General features: G+C 33.5%; 1 long non-coding RNA gene across 1 annotated transcript; it reads left to right on the forward strand.

The window, feature by feature from the left end:
- The first annotated feature begins 416 nt into the window (after positions 1-416).
- Positions 417-1,851, forward strand: LOC141593768 (uncharacterized). Its single transcript, XR_012521883.1, has 3 exons — positions 417-692; positions 789-1,174; positions 1,762-1,851. It is a non-coding gene; the product is annotated as an uncharacterized LOC141593768 (long non-coding RNA).
- Positions 1,852-9,108: the final 7,257 nt, after the last annotated feature.

Genomic DNA, 9,108 nt, shown 5'->3' on the forward strand with positions numbered 1-9,108 from the left:
TACCTTCATAGTACTAAATATGTACCTTCATACTGTGCCTTGTCCAGGAGTTTGCAGATGACTACACTGCTTCAGCAAAGAGAGTCATGGAAGATATGGTTGTGTTAGATGAGAAATACGCGGTTGGTTTGCAATGTTTCCCAGGTGAAGAGTGTGTCAAACAGGCCCATTCGGCAACTGAATTTGTATATTTGACATATGGTGGTGGTACCGAAGATGTGTCATGTGCACCGCCGTGGGAATCCAAAGACACTAGATGAGGATCAACAGTTTATTCTTTGTAGCAAATGCAAATGAGAAAAGCGTACAAATTGAAACTTGCTCGTGCTAAACACAGAGAACAATGTGCTAAGTGGAGAAATTCATTTGTACACATCCTTTGGTGAATTTTCGTTCGATTTAGGGTTGGAGAAAGACTTTGCTGAGAATGAGGCAAGGTTAGCCGCAGCTAAAGGGGTTAAACGGGATTGTCGTGTCACTGGTGAATCTTCTTCAGCTACCAAAAGGGTTCATTTCATGGCAAGTCCTTCTTATATACCTCTATCCAGCAACAAGCAACAGTCATCTCGTTTTGATCCGTTGTTTTCTGCTATCCAAGATGACACCAATGTGTTAACGCCTCTTACTGCGGTGCACCTTCAAGTGGCTGATTATGTTTTCAGTGACCGGGGCACTAACAATCGTCGTTCCAGGTAATCTAAAATGTGAACTTGTTAAATTAACATTTTGTGAATGTCATTTTCACTGTTTCACACCTGACAAGTAATTTGTTATATTTTTTGCTCTAGTGAGCCCTTATATTCGTACAAGACTTATTTTGCAACGCGAATGCATTTGTGGTCATTAAAGCCGTCTGAACATGTTTCGAGTGTTGTCATTGATTCTTTGGTCATCATATTTGAATTGTAAAGAGGAAGAAAACAATCTTGGTACTCCGAAGCGGTTCTTTTTTACCACGCTTGTGCATGTAAGTACATTTACATACACTCTTAAATGCTGTGTGTAATATGTATTTTGAAATATTGTACTTCCCTCTTTCGTTACTTTCCCATGCAGTCTGTATTAGCGAAACCCACCCGGTTTAAGTGATGAAAAAATTTATGAATTATTCGAGGCTCGTGCAAAAATGGAGTTGCAGCTTTTTCCGGGAATAGAAATAGCTTCAATCGCACTCGTAAGTTGTTATTGTTTGCTTGACATACTTTGCAATTATCTTTGCCATTGTTGTATTGCATTTTTAAAAAATTGAGACATACTATTATCGCATAAGTTCTTTCTTTTTTTGATTAATTCCAACTACTAAACTCATTTGAACCTCAACTTGTATATACCCATTTTATATTAAAAATATTCAGATTAGGCCAAAGTAGGATAAATGGCCATTTAACACAATGTTAATGCTATAATTTCTCAATGTACTTTCTAAACGTACTAAATGTACTTTTTAAATATTTACAATGTTAATGTTGTAATTTCTCAATGTGGGGAATATCTAATATGCATGAGCAGTTGCAACTATATGCACACGTTGGGAACATAGACCATGAGTCATACTATCATTCCATGTCCAGATTCTCGCTTTTGTTTTATTTCAACGCTTGAGTCAAAGGGAATTTTCTTTGCGTTTGTATTAAATAAGGTCACTTTATATTGCAATGTACTGTTCTCATTTTTTACATGTGCGTCATGATTAGTTAAAATGTACCCTTTGAAGAGTTTGACTGTACTTATGGTTGTACGTCATTTGTTTTGTAATTTCAGTTTTTTTTCCCAATTGTACACGAGAAACACTTTTTCTTATACGTGGTTGACCTGGTGAGGAAGCGTTTCGTCATTCTTGACAACTCACTCTCGGATGAAGATGCCATCAAGAAATATGGTGTATCTCCACTTTAATTAACGATATGTTTGATTTTGACACATTTTTGTTGTTCTATTGACTTTTGACTATTAGTCACGCTTAACACTGGTTTACAATGTTTTGTCATAGATTGATGCTTTTGGAAGGTTTTTGGGTGAGAACCCAAAAACTTCTGACTCTAGCAACATTGTGTTGGCTATGGATCCCATTGTTGCAAAGCTTAGTTGGAGAAATAACTACAATGTTGATGACTGTGGTATATACACAATGAGACACATGGAAACATTTATGGGATTAATCTCTTGGAAATGTGGCCTGATGAAAAATGATGTGCGTGTTGGTTCTTATTTTAAAGAAATTCATGTTCATTGTGTTTTGCCTATCTTGTTAATTGTTGGCTTTCGTTTTGCAAATGGAGCGTGCTTAAAGTGTTACGATACAAATATCTATGCACATTACCTATGTTCGAGCACAACGATTGCCATGAAACTGTTGCTGATCATGCGAAGAAGGGTCATTTCTCTAAAGCTAGTGATTACATTTAATGTTCGGATATTATCTACGCAGATGTTAGAATTTGTCCGATGACATCCCCTGTTCATGTAGTATGATCTTTTAAATTCTAGTGTACGTTAGTATGTGTAATGATTTGTAATTGCGTAAGCAAAATGTTGAATTTGTGAACCAATGTTTTGTTGCACTTAATTAAAGTACTTTTTTGTCTATTTTTGGCGTGCTATTTACTTGAACGTTATTATCTCCTTGAATAGCGACTTATGATGTCTTGAATTAGCAAAATAATATAATGTACATTTCAGTGTCCTGCTTTTTAAATCTCTTTTGTAAACCAAGACATGCACATTATAAACATACATAATGGACATTTGAATTAAATTGAAAGCACATTTGTTTATATTATACATTGAAAACAGGGAAATAGGTCTAAAATCACGTCAAAGATCTATCTATAGCGACATGATAATCTAAGTATATGAATGAACTTTTGAAGTTTTCTATCTTATTAAACGATCACATGCATTACAATTTAATTAATATTTCATGTTCTTTTTAAAATAATTTAATGTACCTTTAAATATAATATAATGTACATTTTCCAAACAGTGCTTAATGATATTTTAGTTGCACCTAATTATCAATACATGCACATTATGAATATAGATAATGGACATTTTAATTAAACTGTTTAGATAAATTACATAATATATAGAGTGTAAACAGAAAACTGTTTAATAAATCAAAAGATCTATTTTTAATCCCTTCCCAAAAAAATGGATTCACTCGCCCCTTGTTGGGTGTCTTTTGGTCTTGCGGCTATACAAACCACACATAAGGGAAAGGGTTTAGAGTTGGATTAGGTGGATTTGCGGTAGCGGTCTACCTAATGCAACCCTAAACGCTTTCCCATCCCATTTTAGGATACCTGACCCCCTAGATTTAATCCCGTCCCCAACAAGGGTTCAGTCGCCCCCTCTAGGGTTTCTTTTGGTCTTGCGGCCGTTCATAATCCAACCATAAACCCTTTCCCATGCCGTTCTAGGGTACTTGGTCCCCTAGTTTTAATCCCGCCCCAACAAGCGTTCACTCGGCCCCTTTGGTATCTTTTGATCTTGTGGTCGTTCGTAATCCAACAACTTGATCTAATTTGAACATTATGAATGTCAAAAAAGTACATTTAGAACTTTTAGAAAATACATTGACAAATTCTAACATTACCATTGTGTTAAATGGCCATATATCCTAATTTGACCTAATCTGATGTTTTAAATTATAAAATGGGTATATAAAAGTAGAGTTTCAAATGGTTCTAGTAGTTGGAATAAACAAAAAAAAGAAAAATAAAATGGACTTGTCAGATCGTTCATTTACTCTTATCGCTCTCTATCGGAATGAAGGTTATACTCTTTGCCTTTAATTATTTGCTAAAAACAACTGTGTTTACTTTTCATCTGCTTCGAATTTAACATAGTTTCCTTAGCTGTTAATGTTCGAAGATGTTCATTATAAATCAGTCCTACTATTATTTCTCAGGTGCATCAATATGTCTAAATTTATACGCATTGTTTCCTAATGATTTTGATGTACTTTGCTATGGCTTAATATTTTTAAATGTTTAGGATGTATTTTCTTCATGTACTTTTTTAATGTTTAGCATTTACTTTCTGGATACATGTCCTTCATATCAATATGTCGGAATTTATACGAATTGTTTGCTAATGATTTTGATGTAGTTTGTTACTAATGTTTAGCATTTACTTTCTGGATACCTGTGCTTCATATTAATATGTCGGAATTTGTACACATTATTTCCTAATAAATTTGATGTTCTTTGCTATGGCTTAATATTTAGGATGTATTTTCTTCATGTACTTTCTTAATGTTTAGCATGTTCTTTCTGGATATCTGTATTTTAAAAGGCTTTATGTTTCTGTCTTATATGTTTTTTTTTTCTTTTTATTTTTTTGAAAAAACAACATTTAAAACTGAAGAACACAGATGTCACTATGGTTGTGCAAATCAGTCCTGATTCACCTACTGTTTGTCAACCTCCATCAAGATTCACCACGACTCTCTTCTTCTGAGATAATTGAAGTTTCTGACAGTCCTACAATAGGAGTAGTACATCATCCTAGCATTTGTCATACTGTACAAACAGTTGACAAAAAATATTCTTCTGTTGTGATAATTGATGTTGCCGACAGCCCTACAATAGACGAGATTGTTAATCGTCCTAGAGTTCGCCGCACTTCGTGTAGCATCTTAAAAAACTCCTCTTATCCTTTGTTGATTGATGTTCCTGACAGCCCCATTGAAGATGGGATTGTTGATCCATCTTGTAACTGGCCACGCATTAAACAGACTGTGAGGGACAAACATGACATTGTTAGGGCTACCTTAGGAACAAGCTGTGCAGAAGTGCCACCGATAGAAATTCTTGCTCATTTAACTAAAACACCAATTCAAACGTCATATCAAACAGACCAGGTTTTCAACAAACAGCCCACTTCTGCTAGCAAACACATAGCGGCTCTTCGTAAAGTGAGAAAATTAATTGCTGAAAGGAATAAGGATGCGCCTACAAACGCTGCTGTGTCATTCAGTTTAGGTGTGTTCCCAGAAGATGAGGACTCTTCTGTTTATGCAGCACCAGAGCGGGGTAAAAAAAGAAAGAAATTGTCTGCTGATCGTCCATCTTTATATCCGAAAACAGGGAATCAATATCATTTTAGTAAGAGTCCTTCCTGTGAACCTCTCCTTGATGCTATTGACGACACGAATCCCTTCATACCTTTGACATCAATGCAATATCAGATTTCAAATTATGTGTTCACTGCCACGGCTCGTGGATAACAGATTGGTAATTACATACGAAGATTTAATTTTTATATTCATTTACATAGTTCTTCTTTACATATCTGTTGCTAATCATAATTCTATTATCTTTTTTTTGTGCGATGAATACGTTATTTGAGTTCAAAAATAATGTCCTTGGTTGGGATCAACTGTTGTCATTAAAACCGTATCACTATATCTCAAGCTTTGTCATAGATTCTTGGTCGGCATATCTAAACTACAAAGAAAAGGATGGGAATCCAACCAATCCCACACGATTCTTTTTTAGTACACTTACATATGTAAGTTTGGTCATTGTTTTCATGTGTTTCAGTTTACTATTTCCAACATTTTCACATTACTAAAATTTTATCTTCATTGTGCAGTTGTTATTAATGAAGAACACAGGTGCTTCTATTGATGATCATCGTTACAAACCTTTCAAGCGCCGCATCGAAGTAGAATTAAATGAGTTTGAGTGGATTGATCTTCCATCCATTGAACTAGTGAGTCCCTCACTTCATTTAGTAATTGAAATTAAATTCAGATATTCTTTGTAGTAGTCTATTTAAATAGAAGTCGGTGAATGTCTTGCCAAAGTTTTCAAAATGTGCTATTACTTAACATGAAATTAACCTTTATTTGTCAGTGACCTTACAATTGTTTCTTTCCTCGATGCTAGTTCTTCTTCCCTATTGCACTTGAGAATCATTTTGTGTTGTACGTTTTCGACCTGCCAAGGAAATGTCTCATTATTCTTGACAACCGCATTAGAAGGGGGAGTGTCTTAGAAGAGTATGGTGATAGTGTACTTGAACGGTAAATTTACATTCTCCTCAACTATGAATTATTATCGTTCACTTGCATTGGTAAATTCATGTATATTATGGTTCATCTCGACTAATTTTTAGTATTGTGTTACAGGGTGATGCTTTTGCACGGTTTTTGGGTGAAAATCAATCAACTATGGAGAAAAGTAATATAGTAATGGGCATGGATCCTACAATAGCAATGCTTCCATGGAGAAATAACAGAAATATTTTTGACTGTGGTATTTACACCATGAGGCACATGGAAACATTTATGGGAATAGCAACTTGGGACTGTGGACTGTCCAAAATTGATGTGAGTTTTACATTTTAATTGTAACTTATTTAGAACAAATCAATGTTATTTTGTTGGTTATTAAATTCTAATTTCATTTTTTTTTTTTTTTTTTTTTTTTTTTTTTGCAGATGAGATCGTTGACAATGCTGAGATTCAAGTACCTATGCACGCTACTAACATTTGAGCACAACAAACATCGTAACAGCATTATTAGACATGCATTAGCATGTAACGACATTCACAAATAGTTCCTGAATATGATTTATTAGTTTGCTTTTGTACTTTTGATCTTTGGCGTATGTACATCGAAGCATTGCTTTTGTACTGGATGTGCATTTATCCAAGGTACTTGTTATAATGTACATTCTATAATGATCAGTTGTCCATTTTAAAGAAAACAAATGTTCACCAAAATCAATGATCTTCTTGCTTTAATACGAGGATGTTCATTTTAAGGAAAACAAATTTACATCCTGTGTAACTTTGTTGCTTTAGGATCTCACAATTGATACAATTAATTTATATCGTGCATGGTCATTTTAATACAAGAATGTTCATTTTAAGGAAAACAAAAAAAATATACTCCGTATACACTAATACTCCGTATACACTAATAGCAATATTCGAAATTGAGTAAATATCTACAATTAGTACGTAGTATTTTAATTTAACTAGTACTTCTATATCATATGTTGCACACAATTTTCCTACTTGCCCAAATAACCCCAACACACGTAAATCTAGGGTGGACCTAATAATACCCTATTATGGAAGTATAGCCAATTTATGTTCAATTATAAAACACACAATTAGGTGTAAATCTAAAATAGATAAAAGGAATACTTCTTTCAAACAATCTTTCCAAAGAAAATAGTTCTTTCAACTACGGAGTATTAGGTAACTTCTCCATAAATTTTGGTTATACTCCACCTTCATTTTCAATACTTCTTCATTGCCAGGTAATCACGTTCATTTACTAAATTGTCCTGAATTTCGTCCATTCTTTTGGTGTATTTCTTAGGTAATTATACTTGGTTGATTTAAATCATTGGCAAAATCACCTGAAAATCACGCCTCTTTTGTTGGTTACATTTTCATCGTTTTCAATTTAATTGGATGTTCATGTCAAGTTTAATGGGATGTTATTTATTGATTACAATTGTGTGAGATTTTACGTGTGTTGGGATAATTGGGGCAAGTACGAAAATTGTGTACAACATATGAAATACGAGTAATAGGTAAATTAAAATACTAATTGTACAATTTACTCAATTTCGAATATTGCTCACAAGTGTTCATCGTTTAATTAATACTTTTTTTAAAGTTTACGAGTATGATGTTCTAAATGCTATCGTCAATGAACATTGTGGCATAACCATTTTAAATCATCTCTGAGTAAATCATGTCATTATTTTGCTTGGGATTGGTAACAAATTCTGAAGAGGAAGACAAAAAACAATTCATTGCACATCATCTTGATGCAAAGAAGACAATGCTAGGATGGCTATTCAATGGGAAGGACGCCATAATTGCAGGGGTGGAGGATAACTATGCAAAAACACAAGACTACAAGATGAAACTTACATGCTACAAATCTTTCAAAAAGTTAATCAAGTGACAAACATAACATGGAAGCAAAGATGCAAGTGTTGGGCTAAGATGTTTATCTTACACAATGAGGAAGCCCGTTTAAGAGAGGAATATGAAAGCAAATTACAGACAAGCATTTCATTTGGGGTTAGAACGACTACCGGGGATAATGTAGTGGTTTTCCGAAGGTGTCTTTGTTACTTGACAGACAATCTCTTAACAAGGAGGACATTGCACCTGTTTCAATATCATTTGGCACCCGAGTTAGAAAATCTTGTTGTTGTAGACAGTGAAGAAGAAGATTTTGACTCTATCCCAACGTCAATTTCCCGACCAGCAGTCGAACTTGCTTTTATTCTATTAAATCAAACCGAGTAATATTATATATAAACAGCTGAGGTACATTTGAGTATAAGTTTTATATTTACCTCATACTCCTTGTACCTACTGTTGATTTTCAATGTCCATTCAGAATATAAGAATATAAGAACATTCTCTTATTTGTTAATGATATTTCATTATATTGACGTAGTACCTTTTGTAATTTTTGAATTTTCGATACATCATGAAAAGAATTGTCCCATCACTGTATTTACAATGTCCATTACGTGCATTAACAATGTACCATTTAAATTAAATAATATAAATTAATGCATCTAATAATTACACTCTCAGATGCAAGTTGTAAAATAATTCAGGTGAAAAGACACCACTATTCATGATTATTTGCTTAAATGAGACATGTGTCAAATGGAAGTTGTAAACTAATGCATGTGAAAAGACAAATAATACTACACTCATAAATTGTAACTTCTCCTATTCTTATCCAAAGCAGTTTATATATAAAACTCACTATAAATACTTACCTAAACTAGTGTGGTAATTACAAAATCTAAGGAATAATCATAGAAAACGTCTTCACTGCCTTAAAAAGGTACTCTAATTTCTGTTTTTTTTTTTTTTTTGTTCTTATTATTTTTTCCCTGCAAAAGAAATGCATATCTTCATGTAAATAAGTATATCGAATATTATTGCAAGAATAATGCAGTAATGGAATTGTAATATGCTCTGGTAATTTATTTCATACAAATAAATGTTTCTATCTAATGTATTCCTGCCAATGTCCATTGTCATGCCTTTAAAGGAACATGTATTTTATTGATAATATTCATAGGAAATATTGTTGTGCACTTTGATAT

Source organism: Silene latifolia, chromosome 1, assembly GCF_048544455.1.
Source record: "Silene latifolia isolate original U9 population chromosome 1, ASM4854445v1, whole genome shotgun sequence".
Classification (NCBI taxonomy): domain Eukaryota; kingdom Viridiplantae; phylum Streptophyta; class Magnoliopsida; order Caryophyllales; family Caryophyllaceae; genus Silene; species Silene latifolia.